General features: G+C 47.4%; 1 protein-coding gene across 2 annotated transcripts in view; it reads left to right on the plus strand.

The window, feature by feature from the left end:
• LOC122920612 (BTG3 associated nuclear protein) overlaps positions 1-15,010 on the plus strand; it is a 326,695-nt gene that overhangs the window by 269,996 nt on the left and 41,689 nt on the right. The gene's annotated exons all lie outside the window — the stretch shown is intronic.

The following is a 15,010-nucleotide window of genomic DNA, read 5'->3' on the forward strand; positions in this document are numbered from 1 at the left end:
TTGCCAGATCTAAGCTGTTACATGGCTGCTGTAACCTGACTGCATGGCTGCTGTAACCTGACTGCATGGCTGCTGTAACCTGGTAACGAGTCTGAGGGTCTGATGTATGTACGTGAATTAGATCTGTGGAGCGAGCGCTGAGCTGCAGACCCTGCGTAAATGAGGGGCAGCCTCTCCATGTCTCGGGGCCCAGGGCGCCCTGACACTTTCACTGCTGCTTCCTCATATATCCAACGGCTCTGCTGGTAAAGGGCAGCTTCTGGTATCATAATGGAGATTTCTGTCATTACCAAGAACAGCCTTATATCTGTTCTTGGGAAACAAAGCGTCTAACCCACAAGGGCGGCAGGGCTCAGCAATCCCACCCAATGGTTTTCTTTCACATCTAATAGACCATGTTGATGTCATACTTTACCGATGACATCACCGCTTCTTTGTAACCGTATCATACACTGACCACCGGATTGTATCCACTATGTCACATTGTATACACTGATCCCGTACATTCAGCTGTGGCCCCTGTTATGCTTGGAATCACTTGATATAATGATGTCACACTCATTATTTCCACCTCATACCGCAGTTTTATTAAGCTCACATCAGAGGGTCCGCCATCAGCTCTTTCCAGTGGCGTTACTTTCCATCTGGTGATTGTGCCGCTCAGTCCTGACTCTTCACCAGTATGGGAGATTGCAGCGTCGTTGCGTCATTCAACGTTCGCTGCCACAGAGCAAGGAATAAACAAAGCTGTGAAAGGTTCTTCCTGATGTCACTTCCCGCCATCAAGCAAGCAGATGTTCTCTAGGAGAGAGGGGAGCCGCTGCCAGACAGTCCTATGTCTAATGTAAACAGTGAGAATCAGACATTGTATAGTACATGACAACCTCTTTATAACAGAACCAGCCCTGGACCTCGCATGGATCCAGAGATCTCCCCATTCACGGCTTTGCTGGATATTTTTTGCTGACGGCTCAGGGGGCGTGTATTCTCTGCTGCAGCATAGGGGGCGTGTCTTCTCTGTTGCAGCTCAGGGGGCGTGTCTTCTCTGTTGCAGCTCAGGGGAGTGTCTTCTTTGCTGCAGCTCAGGGGGGCATGTCCATGCTCTCCCTATCACAACTCAGGAGGCAGTCGAAGGATTAAACTGAACATGTGCGGCCGTCTCATTGAGCAGGTGAAAGAAATAAGAAAAAGACAGCAGGTGGCGCTATACAGAGACATTTTATTGAATAACTCTGTGGACATGCAAAATTATTAATTACATGCAATTACAAAAGTATTCAGATGCAGGTGCTGAAAACTGTAGAATATTTTTAGTGGGACAAACCCCTTTAAGGGCTCATGCACACAACCGTTGGATGTTTTGCCTTTCGCAGATACAGGCCGCGTGCATTCCAGGCCCCTAATAGAACAGTCCTATCCTTGTCCGTAATGTATACAATAACAGGACATTTTCTATTTTTTGGGTGGAATGGTCATGCAGACATATGGAATACACACCTTTCTCCTGCAGCGGCCTAAACCTGACTGCCTAGCCCTGCGGCAGGCGCGACCGTCGGAGTTGTGGTTTTTCTTTGCAAGTCTTCATCTCTCTCCTCATAGGGCATGCATGTGCTTCCTTAGCTCTTAAAGGGCCAGACAGTGGCTGTTCACCTTTGGGTACTTAACCTCCTCCCGACCACCTAACGCAGGGATGCGTCCTGCGGGCGCCCGGGTTATTCCTCCTAGAGGCATCGATGCGTCATCTCGCAAGAGGCGAGATTTTGCGTGAACGGACACGTTGATCCACACATTGCCAGAACTATATAGAAAATGCCTTTTCTTGTCCGCAATTGCGGACAAGAATAGGACATGTTCTATAGGCTCTACAAAAAACGCAGTGTTCGCCCGATCAGGCCTGATCTTGTGCGCACACTTGCGTTCAGTTCGCCCCACCGCAGTGACAGAATTTTCTTTCTGATCACTGCAAAAACACCGTAAAATCGCTGCGGCGCTATAAAGATCACTTTTGAGGGCATGGCGAGTTCATAGAAGATTTTTTTTTTTGGCACAAGTTAGCGGAAATGTATTTTATTTTTTTTATTTTCTTTCAAAGTCTCATATTCCACTAACTTGTGACAAAAAATAAAATCTTACATGAACTCACCATACCCCTCACGGAATCCAAATGCGTAAAAGTGCCCTGTGAAATCCTAAAGGTACTCATTGGAATTTGGGCCCCTTTGCCCACCTAGGCTGCAAAAAAGTGTCACACATGTGTTATCGCCGTACTCAGGAGAAGTAGGGCAATGTGGTTTGGGGTGTATTTGTACATATACCCATGCTGGGTGAGAGACATATCTCAATAAATTGACAACTTTGTATAAAAAAAATGGGAAAAGTTGTCTCTTACAGAGATATTTCTCTCACCCAGCATGGGTATATGTACAAATACACCCCAAACCACATTGCCCTACTTCTCCTGAGTACGGCAATACCACATGTGTGACACTTTTTTGCAGCCTAGGTGCGCAAAGGGGCCCAAATTCCAATGAGTACCTTTACAATTTCACAGGGCATTTTTTACGCATTTGGATTCCAAACTACTTCTCACGCTTTAGGTTCCCTAAAATGCCAGGGCAGTATAAATACCCCACAAGTGACCCCGTTTTGGAAAGAAGACAACCCAACGTATTTTGTGAGGGGCATGGCGAGTTCATGTAAAAAAAAAAGTAATTTTCGATTAATATAAAAAAAATTAAAAATGTCAGCAGCAATAAAATACCACCAAATGAAAGCTCTATTAGTGAGAAGAAAAGGAGGTAAAATTAATTTGGGTGGTAAGTTGTATGACCGAGCAATAAACCGTGAAAGTAGTGTAGTGCAGAAGTGTAAAAAGTGGTCTGGTCATTAAGGGGGTTTAAGCTAGCGGGGCTGAGGTCGTTAAGGCACCTTCCACCTATGGGAAGGTGCCTGAGCCATAGGTTCATAGCTTCCTAGTTCCAAGGTGTAATGTATTTGTATGACTGCTCATGTACTGACACTCTGCCTGTTTCCTGGACATCAACCCTTTACTGCCTGATCTAGGCCTGACCTCTGTATTGACACTTTGCTGCCTGCCCTGACCTCGGCCTGTCCTTGACTACAATTCTGGCTGATCCCTCAGTGCTTTGCATCGGTGTCTCTGAGCCCTGTGGGTCAGCTGTCAATCACACACAACAAATCCAGAAGGTAGCGCCCTGGTGGTTCCCATGCAGCAAAGTCCAGGTCCCGGTAAAGGGGTTAATGGGTGAAGACCAGGGTACTGCCAGGAAAATGGCCTTAGGAGTAGTCTAAGGGGTTCCTCATCCACTGCCCCCACATCCAGTTCCTGCTGAAAGCACCAGGTTTGGCCAACAATCATCAAGTCTAATCATAGAAGCCAGTTTCTATTTTATGTTGGCATTTTAGTGATCATCTGAAACCAGGGATGAGGCATTAATAATATCATAGTATCATATACGGCTTCAGCTATCATCTGGGACATGTTGTAGCCTCTGTCTCCTCCATCTTATACTTCTCCAGTAGAAAAGAAATGTACCAGGAAAGTCCCACAATATTCATGCTCGCTCTCACTTTTATTGCCCTTTTCTTGGTAACAACTATTAATTTGCTGCCTCATAAACCTGAATGATACAAAGTTTTCCAGACCAAAAATTTGCAGGCAGCCCTGTTCCTATGAAACTCTTCCAGGTGAAGTGTTCCTTCTGTGCGTTCCAAGACCATAAATGTGCTGTAAGATGGAAAGCCTGAGGTGGAGACCATTGCAGGAAGCTGTTCCACAGACAGTGGAGCAACCATAACACTAAAATCTGAGTGTGAAGGGGTTAAGGGTTGACGCTGTGCAGTGAACTGTGGACCCGATGGGTTCTGCTGAGTCCAGGAAGCAGTAATATTATATTGTATTTGGCTGTGACTGCTTGGAGGGACATGAGTGAACCTGACAGATTTCTTCTTCTGTCTTCAGTCATTTCCTCCTGAACAGAGATGGCGACTTCTGTTACATCACAAGTCATCTCACAACTGTCAGACTGACTCCTATCAGGCTACAATGACACCGTACGCGGCCTGAGACACGGAGCGGTATATGGACGACGTGTACCATATCTATAGCATATACTGTGCAGACTAGAAGACTAGTAATTCACAAGTGACTAACCACTTAGTGGATTCTTATCACTGCAGCAGAATACAACCAGGCAATTAACCCTTACCTCAAGCAACAAATTCAGGCATGTCCAAACTGCGGCCCTCCAGCTGTTGCAAAACTATAACTCCCAGCATGCCCTATTAGTTGTAAGCTATCCAGGCATGCTGGGAGTTGTAGTTTTGCAACAGCTGGAGGGCCGCAGTTTGGACATGCCTGAACTAAACAAACCAGAACAGGGACTCCCGCGCTAGCTGCAATCTCTAAGGCTGACCATACACATTAGATAGCTTTCAGCTAGAGACTAATCAGCCGACAGCTACTATTCCCGAACAAGGAAATCCAGCATGAATGACCGTCTCTCCCCCAACATCTGCCATTGAGGACAGTGGCTACACCTTCAATGAAAGCAGCAGAAAGCAGACATCCTCTGTATCTGCAGTTCTCACATATAATGCACTGATGTAGAAGTAGAAAAGGGATGAGATTTTGTCATCAGGTTCTAGGGTAAAGATTCCCATTCTTATGTAATTGGAGTATTAGGGGAATGGTCCCACGGATTTCATGGATTATCTGTACGCTCCCCGTATCAACCCTCTGTGCCTCTACATAAGTCTAGTTTCAGTGGAGAACACCACTTCCCTGTCCTGGGGCCACCAACTCCACTCAAGTCCCAGTTCCGGCTGCAGATAACGTCCACAACTGACTGTAACCGTCTGGAGACCTCAGGCTGGAATCATTTAATTCATCTATATATCTGTTGCAGAAAAATAAGACTGGACGTTAAGTGGAAGTCTAGAAAATTCTAACTCAATTACCCGGATATCACAAATATGTGTATTTAGTTAAATTCAATTACATCTGGTATTCGGCTTCCAATGAGCGATATGTTGTATTGTGTTCCCAGTCATATTAATTGATTCAGCCTGCGTCACCTTAATATGAAGACAAATGATGGGATGTCTCGTGGAGGGGAGACTTTAGGGCGGCAGGACTGCACTTGTTACGTCTGAGTACTGGCCAGGTCCATCAAAGCGTACCTGAACTAGAGAGATCAGGGTCATCCTGATTTTGCCCTCTACATGGACACTGTTAAATATTTGCCAGTCGGGGCATGCAATATACAGAGGTTTGTGAAATAACCGCAATCTGTCATCTGTAAGGAAGAGCTGCAGGTCACGGTACAAAGACATTGTGATAGCCCGGGAAGGTCGGTCAGTAATGACACAGTGTGTGAAAGGAGAACTGAATTAATTCCTATAGAGAAAATCCCCAGAGCCCCAGTCTCAGCAATCAGCCGTTGTCACGGCGTGGTGTGGGAGGGGAACTCCACACCAAACACAAAAGGGAGGGATAAGGTACCAGACCTGCAAACTAGGAAAAGAGGGAGGTCACCACCTAATAAATCCCAACCCGAGCCCTGACTGCTAACAGAATGAACAGATCCCCATGGTAGGACTGTTCATCCACAGGAACCTAAGCCTGGCTCACCCTAGAAGGCCCTGAAGATAGTGACTGGGCCACAGACGACCTGTTCCTTTCCAGGTGGAGAAACAAGAGTCTGCCTCAGGTCTGGTACCAAGAGACAGGGAAATAAACACAATACAAAAAGGAAAGACACTTAACTCCAGGTAAATGGAAAGCAGGAACTCAGCCGAGATCCAGACAGCAAACAATCAACAACCAGAATGAGCTATCAACCGCAAGGAGTGATGGGTAAAGCCAGACTAAGAAGGGAGTAGTAATGATCACATCATCTACGCCTGAAAAGGAGGTATGGACATCCCAGCAACACATAGACAAAGTGAAACCAAAAGAAGCTGTCAGATCACTGACGTGCAGCCAGTCTTTCAGATCTTCTACCACCTGTCATGGGTGTGACAGCCGTACTTCCAAGCTTCCCTGCAGTTTGGTGGCAGCGCCACATACTTGTATAGCAGGTGGTGACACATTCTCACTGGTGGTATACTGGTGGTTTGTGTGCATACATTGAGGGGGGGGTCTGTTTCTCCTTGCAGAGATCACGAGCTGGCATATGGAGTCTTTTAGGCAATGCTCTCTGAGAAAGCCTATGCAAATTAGTTCTGTCTATTGCCACTTAAGTCAACGTCCAATCCAGGAAATATTACTAAAACACGAGCAAGGATTTTAGCCAAGCTAGAATCTCCTTTCTTCAGGAGAGGAATTGTCAGTCCAGCAGGGAACTACAGTATTTTCAAGTGAAATATAAAGATGGAAAATTGTCCACTCAATGAAGTAGCCACACAGAGCCACGAGAACCAGCCGGCTCCTGCTGTAGGGTGGGTGGTCCTAGAGATACAAGGGTTAATCGTAATAAACCTCCTCAAAAAGCCTGACAACGATAAGCCCTGAGAAGATATTACTGCCTGTGGCCGAGGAGATTTGGGTGTAATACACAGATCTAAATATTTATCCGCAGAAGACGTGCTGCAAGCTGGAGATGTCCGCCGCTTCCTCCATAACTGTCCTCTCCTTATCTGCTCCGCTCAGTCTTCAATTATCCACATATCTAGTGACTACTTTCAGAAGTATTAACTATTTGAGGCCCCTTTACACAAGGCGATTATAGGGAATAAATATACTTATGCACGCTGGTTCCTGATAATGAACCTGTGTAAAGCTGCCTTCAATCGCCCAACGCTCCTTGTAAAAACATGGTTGATGCAGCACCCAAAATCAAGGTTTCTGTGCATCATTCAATCTGCAGGGGGTCCAGCGATCGCTCCAGGGATGAGTGCTGCATGTAAAAGCTCACAACCAGGCAATAATTGGGGACGGACGCTTCATTCTCAGTAATTGCCTGGTCAGTTGGCCGGCGAGTCCTTTACTGTATCATAGAGGTGAAGATCACTGCCATCGAACACTTCAGCCTCAGAGCAGGCACTCAACCAAGTAACATTTCTGTGCCTTCATGTAAGTAATTAAGTGCGTGTTTAATTGGACGCTAAGACCTCAGGCTGCCGACAACTGGAAAAATGTGCTCAATCATCACGCAAAGTCTGGAGAAAAAATTCTGGCGTGTAATAGTGCCAGGAATAAAATGACATAATTGCAATAAATTAGATTGCAACAAATAGGATGGAATATTTGCTGTAAAAGTAGAAATTGCTACAAACTGAATGTAAAAAATTATGAAAAGACCAATAATAGTTAAAGCGGTTGTCCAGCTTCTGATACTGATGACGTCTCCTCAGGATAGGTCATCAATATCAGATCAGCGGGGTCCGACTCCCAGCACCCCCACCCTTCAGCTGAATGCGCCCTCGCAGTGGTGAGCAGGTGTAACTGCAGCTCCTCCGTCCCTTTCACTTGAATGGATGGAGTGTAGTAACTACAACTGCTTCCTCTAATTGAAGTGAGTGGGACGGAGGAGCTGCAATTACACGGTGCTGACGTTGAATGGAGCAGAGGAGTGGGGGGCCAGGAGTCAGGTGACCACCAATCTGACACCGATGACCTGTCCTGAGGATCGGAAGCCAGACAACCCCTTTAAAGAACAGATACCTACAAATGCCCAAGCAACACTAAATACATCCCTAGATGTAAAAGAGAAATGATCCAAGTGATCCCACTACTGATGAGAAACAGACTATGACCCGTCACTTCAGTTCTTGCTTCAAATTTTTCTTTGTCATTAGATGTAATAATGGAGAACTCTAATATATGACCAGCTTTTCCATGGAGGACAATATCGGTGTATTACTTTCATTTCAGACCAGGAAGGGGTTCCGGAATACCACACCCGTTCCTTTTCTGACACTTAAAGGGGTTGGCCAGCCATTCATTTATTATAAGAAGACTTCACTTGGTTTAAAACTAATGAAGTCAGTCCTCACCTTGCTGATCCGCTGTTCAACTCTTCCCAGCGCTCAGCTACCTCAGCCATTGACGCTGCAGATGTTACAGTGACGCCTAGACTGACTAGAGGAGAGCTCCGACAGGCCATCGTATTGACGGCAGCTTCCATCGCACAAGCTTCATGGTCAGACTGTGGAAGGGGAACAGTCAGTGGCAGCTCATCAGCGGGGTAGGAGGAATGGTAGTGGTCACTTATATTTCACTACTCTGTCACAGAAGTTATTGAATGTATCCGTAGTAGGTTTTCCTGATGCTTTCGCAGAGGGGTCACAGGTGCTGATTTTGAAAGTTTAGGCAGACAGTAATTATATAAGTTTAGGGGACTGTCATCATGACTGCATTGCCCCCATCAATGATGAATGCGGCAGGAGGAATGCTGGGGTTTGTGCCAACTCTTAAGGGCCCTTTACACTGCCGAGATCACAGAACTTATTTCTAAATGCTTCTTATTTCTACAGCTCGTTCATCAGTAATTGGATCATTAGTGCAGCACAAACGTCCTTGGGGCACATTTAGTAAGACTGGCATTTTACAATAAGGCCCATAGCTGGCGAAGGATCCTCCACCAATTCTAAATGTAAGACAGCCCAAGCAAAACTAACAGTTAGGCTCCATTCACACGTCCGCAGAATGGGTCCGCATCCGTTCCGCAATTTTGTGGAACGGGTGCGGACCCATTCATTCTCTATGGGGACGGAATGGATGTGGACAGCACAGTGTGCTGTCTGCATCCACAATAGTGGAGCGCGTCCCCGATCTTCGGGTCCGCAGCTCCGCAAAAGATAGAACATGTCCTATTCTTGTCCGCAGCTTGCGGACAAGAATAGGCCTTTCTATGGGGGTGCCGGGCTGGTGTGTTGCGGACCCGCAACACATCACGGACGTGTGAATGTAGCCTTACACCGCCATCTGCACCTGAAATACGCCTAATTTAGGCGTATTTTAGCTTAGTAAATGACCTGCAGTGTAAACACGATCTGCTGCCGGAAACGCAGAGTCTGTATGGGGGGTGAACTATGGCATTAGCGATCACTCCTTCCCGTATTGTGGAGGAGATCACTGCATGGAAATGCACTGGTCTCCTCCGCTAGTGATCAGCGGGAACACTTCCTTGACGATCTCCTTGTACATCGTCACGTGTGAAGCGACTGATGCATTTACTCCAGCAGATTATCTGGCCAATTTCTGTCCAATCAGACCAATAGTTGGTGTGTATCCAAAGATCTTTGGTCAAAAAATCTGTCAGATAATCTGCAGTGTAATGTGACTGTGCGCCTCATCTCGCTCCATTATAAGGGTGTGATTGGGGGAATTGGCGGCAGCTCTCGCTGCTGTACTCTTGTGGGAGTATAATCTGCAGTACTCTTGTGTCAGATAATCTGCAGTGTAATGTGACTGTGCGCCTCATCTCGCTCCATTATAAGGGTGTGATTGGGGGAATTGGCGGCAGCTCTCGCTGCTGTACTCTTGTGGGAGTATAATCTGCAGTACTCTTGTGTCAGATAATCTGCAATGTAATGTGACTGTGCGCCTCATCTCGCTCCATTATAAGGGTGTGATTGGGGGAATTGCCGGCAGCTCTCGCTGCTGTACTCTTGTGGGAGTATAATCTGCAGTACTCTTGTGTCAGATAATCTGCAGTGTAATGTGACTGTGCGCCTCATCTCGCTCCATTATAAGGGTGTGATTGGGGGAATTGGCGGCAGCTCTCGCTGCTGTACTCTTGTGTCAGATAATCTGCTGTACTCTTGTGTCAGATAATCTGCAGTGTAATGTGACTGTGCGCCTCATCTCGCTCCATTATAAGGGTGTGATTGGGGGAATTGGCGGCAGCTCTCGCTGCTGTACTCTTGTGTCAGATAATCTGCAGTGTAATGTGACTGTGCGCCTCATCTCGCTCCATTATAAGGGTGTGATTGGGGGAATTGCCGGCAGCTCTCGCTGCTGTACTCTTGTGGGAGTATAATCTGCAGTACTCTTGTGGGAGTATAATCTGCAGTGTAATGTGACTGTGCGCCTCATCTCGCTCCATTATAAGGGTGTGATTGGGGGAATTGGCGGCAGCTCTCGCTGCTGTACTCTTGTGGGAGTATAATCTGCAGTACTCTTGTGTCAGATAATCTGCAGTGTAATGTGACTGTGCGCCTCATCTCGCTCCATTATAAGGGTGTGATTGGGGGAATTGCCGGCAGCTCTCGCTGCTGTACTCTTGTGGGAGTATAATCTGCAGTACTCTTGTGTCAGATAATCTGCAGTGTAATGTGACTGTGCGCCTCATCTCGCTCCATTATAAGGGTGTGATTGGGGGAATTGCCGGCAGCTCTCGCTGCAGTACTCTTGTGGGAGTATAATCTGCAGTGTAATGTGACTGTGCGCCTCATCTCGCTCCATTATAAGGGTGTGATTGGGGGAATTGGCGGCAGCTCTCGCTGCTGTACTCTTGTGGGAGTATAATCTGCAGTGTAATGTGACTGTGCGCCTCATCTCGCTCCATTATAAGGGTGTGATTGGGGGAATTGCCGGCAGCTCTCGCTGCTGTACTCTTGTGGGAGTATAATCTGCAGTACTCTTGTGGGAGTATAATCTGCAGTGTAATGTGACTGTGCGCCTCGTCTCGCTCCATTATAAGGGTGTGATTGGGGGAATTGGCGGCAGCTCTCGCTGCTGTACTCTTGTGGGAGTATAATCTGCAGTACTCTTGTGTCAGATAATCTGCAGTGTAATGTGACTGTGCGCCTCATCTCGCTCCATTATAAGGGTGTGATTGGGGGAATTGGCGGCAGCTCTCGCTGCTGTACTCTTGTGTCAGATAATCTGCAGTGTAATGTGACTGTGCGCCTCATCTCGCTCCATTATAAGGGTGTGATTGGGGGAATTGCCGGCAGCTCTCGCTGCTGTACTCTTGTGGGAGTATAATCTGCAGTACTCTTGTGGGAGTATAATCTGCAGTGTAATGTGACTGTGCGCCTCATCTCGCTCCATTATAAGGGTGTGATTGGGGGAATTGCCGGCAGCTCTCGCTGCAGTACTCTTGTGGGAGTATAATCTGCAGTGTAATGTGACTGTGCGCCTCATCTCGCTCCATTATAAGGGTGTGATTGGGGGAATTGGCGGCAGCTCTCGCTGCTGTACTCTTGTGGGAGTATAATCTGCAGTGTAATGTGACTGTGCGCCTCATCTCGCTCCATTATAAGGGTGTGATTGGGGGAATTGCCGGCAGCTCTCGCTGCTGTACTCTTGTGGGAGTATAATCTGCAGTGTAATGTGACTGTGCGCCTCATCTCGCTCCATTATAAGGGTGTGATTGGGGGAATTGGCGGCAGCTCTCGCTGCTGTACTCTTGTGGGAGTATAATCTGCAGTACTCTTGTGTCAGATAATCTGCAGTGTAATGTGACTGTGCGCCTCATCTCGCTCCATTATAAGGGTGTGATTGGGGGAATTGCCGGCAGCTCTCGCTGCTGTACTCTTGTGGGAGTATAATCTGCAGTGTAATGTGACTGTGCGCCTCATCTCGCTCCATTATAAGGGTGTGATTGGGGGAATTGGCGGCAGCTCTCGCTGCTGTACTCTTGTGTCAGATAATCTGCAGTGTAATGTGACTGTGCGCCTCATCTCGCTCCATTATAAGGGTGTGATTGGGGGAATTGCCGGCAGCTCTCGCTGCTGTACTCTTGTGGGAGTATAATCTGCAGTGTAATGTGACTGTGCGCCTCATCTCGCTCCATTATAAGGGTGTGATTGGGGGAATTGGCGGCAGCTCTCGCTGCTGTACTCTTGTGGGAGTATAATCTGCAGTACTCTTGTGTCAGATAATCTGCAGTGTAATGTGACTGTGCGCCTCATCTCGCTCCATTATAAGGGTGTGATTGGGGGAATTGCCGGCAGCTCTCGCTGCTGTACTCTTGTGGGAGTATAATCTGCAGTACTCTTGTGGGAGTATAATCTGCAGTGTAATGTGACTGTGCGCCTCATCTCGCTCCATTATAAGGGTGTGATTGGGGGAATTGGCGGCAGCTCTCGCTGCTGTACTCTTGTGGGAGTATAATCTGCAGTGTAATGTGACTGTGCGCCTCATCTCGCTCCATTATAAGGGTGTGATTGGGGGAATTGCCGGCAGCTCTCGCTGCTGTACTCTTGTGGGAGTATAATCTGCAGTACTCTTGTGTCAGATAATCTGCAGTGTAATGTGACTGTGCGCCTCATCTCGCTCCATTATAAGGGTGTGATTGGGGGAATTGGCGGCAGCTCTCGCTGCTGTACTCTTGTGTCAGATAATCTGCAGTGTAATGTGACTGTGCGCCTCATCTCGCTCCATTATAAGGGTGTGATTGGGGGAATTGGCGGCAGCTCTCGCTGCTGTACTCTTATGGGAGGCCCCTTCATTTCACACTGGGTACGTGTTGTCACAGTCTTTAGTGCGATGGGTTAAGTTCCAGCAGAGATATTTTATCAGGATGTTAGGTTTTAATTAATAATGTTTCTGGAGATCACACAAGTTGTTTCAGGCCTGAAGATACGTTTTTGGCCTTTAAGGAAGGAATTATGGAATATAAATGCATTTGCCTGGCGGGGTTCGGTAGCTTCATTGCACTCAGTATGTGGGGATCAATGTGGACTGTGAAATCATCTTGGGGTAGGGTACAAGCAGCGGCCGCAGTGTGTCCCAAAATCACACCACCTGTATGTGAGGCTGACTCCTGGCATTCACCTGCCAGGGCTGTAACGTTATTTCCGAGCCTCACCAGTTGGCAGTAAAATGCCATGACAGTTGTGGGCCGCTGCTTGGGGCCTTACACTAAGTATTGGATTGTCTACACACTGCACGATCTACAACCACAAATGCTTAAAAATCTTCATTGCACGATGAATGAGCGTTTGCTCATTCGTCGGGAAATTGGTGGCCCTTTGAGGGCTGTATTACACCGGCAGATCATCCCTGATGAGCGTTCCTGTGAATCTTCAGCCCTAAGATCCAATGCGGTGTCCCTCCTGACACGCTGCCGCCCACCTCATGCTGTAATCACAACTATCCGTTCTTTACTAGACTTACGACTGTGAATTGAAACCTCCTTATCTTCAAACTAATAATGTAACCAGTCATTAAAAAGCTTTAAATCATGAAAGTTTTGTGGAGTCGACAATAGTGGCCATTGAGAGGCGTAATTACCACCGCCGGCGGCCATGGAATAAGTGCCTGGTAAGCAGAGACCTCTCACTGGATGGTGATTGTTTAGCAGCAGGATGCACGTCTTATTCCATTTATTTAAATCAGCTCGTCTCAAAGGATAATTAACCTGACAAACTCTTAAATAAATGACTCGACCACCTTTTGTATCGGAGCTGCTTAGAGAAGGTTTCCTATGATACTGGGTGACTGATGCTCCTGATAAGCGGCACGCAGATGGGAGTTGGCCGCATGTTTTCTTAAACTTTCACTAATCACTTACTTGGGGCCAGTTCAGATGGATGTTTGAATGGACTCATAAGTAGGGATAGGGGCCACTCTGCCGTAGAGTGTAAAGACGCATTGACACGGGGCGAGGAGCAGCATGGAAGCGTTCTTCCCGACAGTCAGCTGCTCGCCCATGGCGGTCAAACTTTGCTTTTACATGCAGTGATCTCCTCCACAGTATAAAGACGAGCGGTTGCTATTGCGATCGTTTGTCCTCATACATGTACATTTTTTTGGGCACAGCAGATCACTGTTTAGACCGCACAATCTGCTGCCCGGAAACCATACTTTAGGTTCCTGCACAAATGACAGGATCACCCAATGAACGAGCATTTCGCCATGTGACTTGTAAGCTCTTATGGTCAGAGGCCTCTCTCTTCTGTAGAGTGTAAGCTCTTATGGTCAGCGGGGTCGTCTCTCTCCTGTAGAGTGTAAGCTCTTATGGTCAGCGGGGTCCTCTGTCTCCTGTAGAGTGTAAGCTCTTATGGTCAGCGGGGTCCTCTCTCTCCTGTAGAGTGTAAGCGCTTATGGTCAGTGAGGTCCTCTCTGTCCTGTAGAGTGTAAGCTCTTATGGTCAGTGAGGTCCTCTCTCTTCTGTAGAGTGTAAGCTCTTATGGTCAGTGGGGTCCTCTCTCTCCTGTAGAGTGTAAGCTCTTATGGTCAGTGGGGTCCTCTCTCTCCTGTAGAGTGTAAGCTCTTATGGTCAGCAGTGTCCTCTCTCTCCTGTAGAGTGTAAGCTCTTATGGTCAGCGGCCTCTCTCTCCTGTAGAGTGTAAGCTCTTATGGTCAGCGGGGTCCTCTCTCTCCTGTAGAGTGTAAGCTCTTATGGTCAGTGGGGTCCTCTCTCTCCTGTAGAGTGTAAGCTCTTATGGTCAGTGGGGTCCTCTCTCTGCTATAGAGTGTAAGCTCTTATGGTCAGCGGCCTCTCTCTCCTGTAGAGTGTAAGCTCCTATGGTCAGCGGCCTCTCTCTCCTGTAGAGTGTAAGCTGTTATGGTCAGAGGGGTCCTCTCTCTTCTGTAGAGTGTAAGCTCTTATGGTCAGTGGGATCCTCTCTCCTGTAGAGTGTAAGCTCTTATGGTCAGTGGGGTCCTCTCTCTCCTGTAGAGTGTAAGCTCTTATGGTCAGTGAGGTCCTCTCTCTCCTGTAGAGTGTAAGCTCTTATGGTCAGCGGGGTCCTCTCTCTCCTGTAGAGTGTAAGCTCTTATGGTCAGTGAGGTCCTCTCTCTCCTGTAGAGTGTAAGCTCTTATGGTCAGCGGGGCCCTCTCTCCTGTAGAGTGTAAGCTCTTATGGTCAGAGGCCTCTCTCTTCTGTAGAGTGTAAGCTCTTATGGTCAGCGGCCTCTCTCTTCTGTAGATTGTAAGCTCTTATGGTCAGCGGCCTCTCTCTTCTGTAGATTGTAAGCTCTTATGGTCAGCGGCCTCTCTCTCCTGTAGAGTGTAAGCTCTTATGGTCAGTGAGGTCCTCTCTCTGCTGTAGAGTGTAAGCTCTTATGGTCAGTGAGGTCCTCTCTCCT

The sequence above is a fragment of the Bufo gargarizans genome, chromosome 10, assembly GCF_014858855.1.
Source record: "Bufo gargarizans isolate SCDJY-AF-19 chromosome 10, ASM1485885v1, whole genome shotgun sequence".
NCBI lineage: Eukaryota > Metazoa > Chordata > Amphibia > Anura > Bufonidae > Bufo > Bufo gargarizans.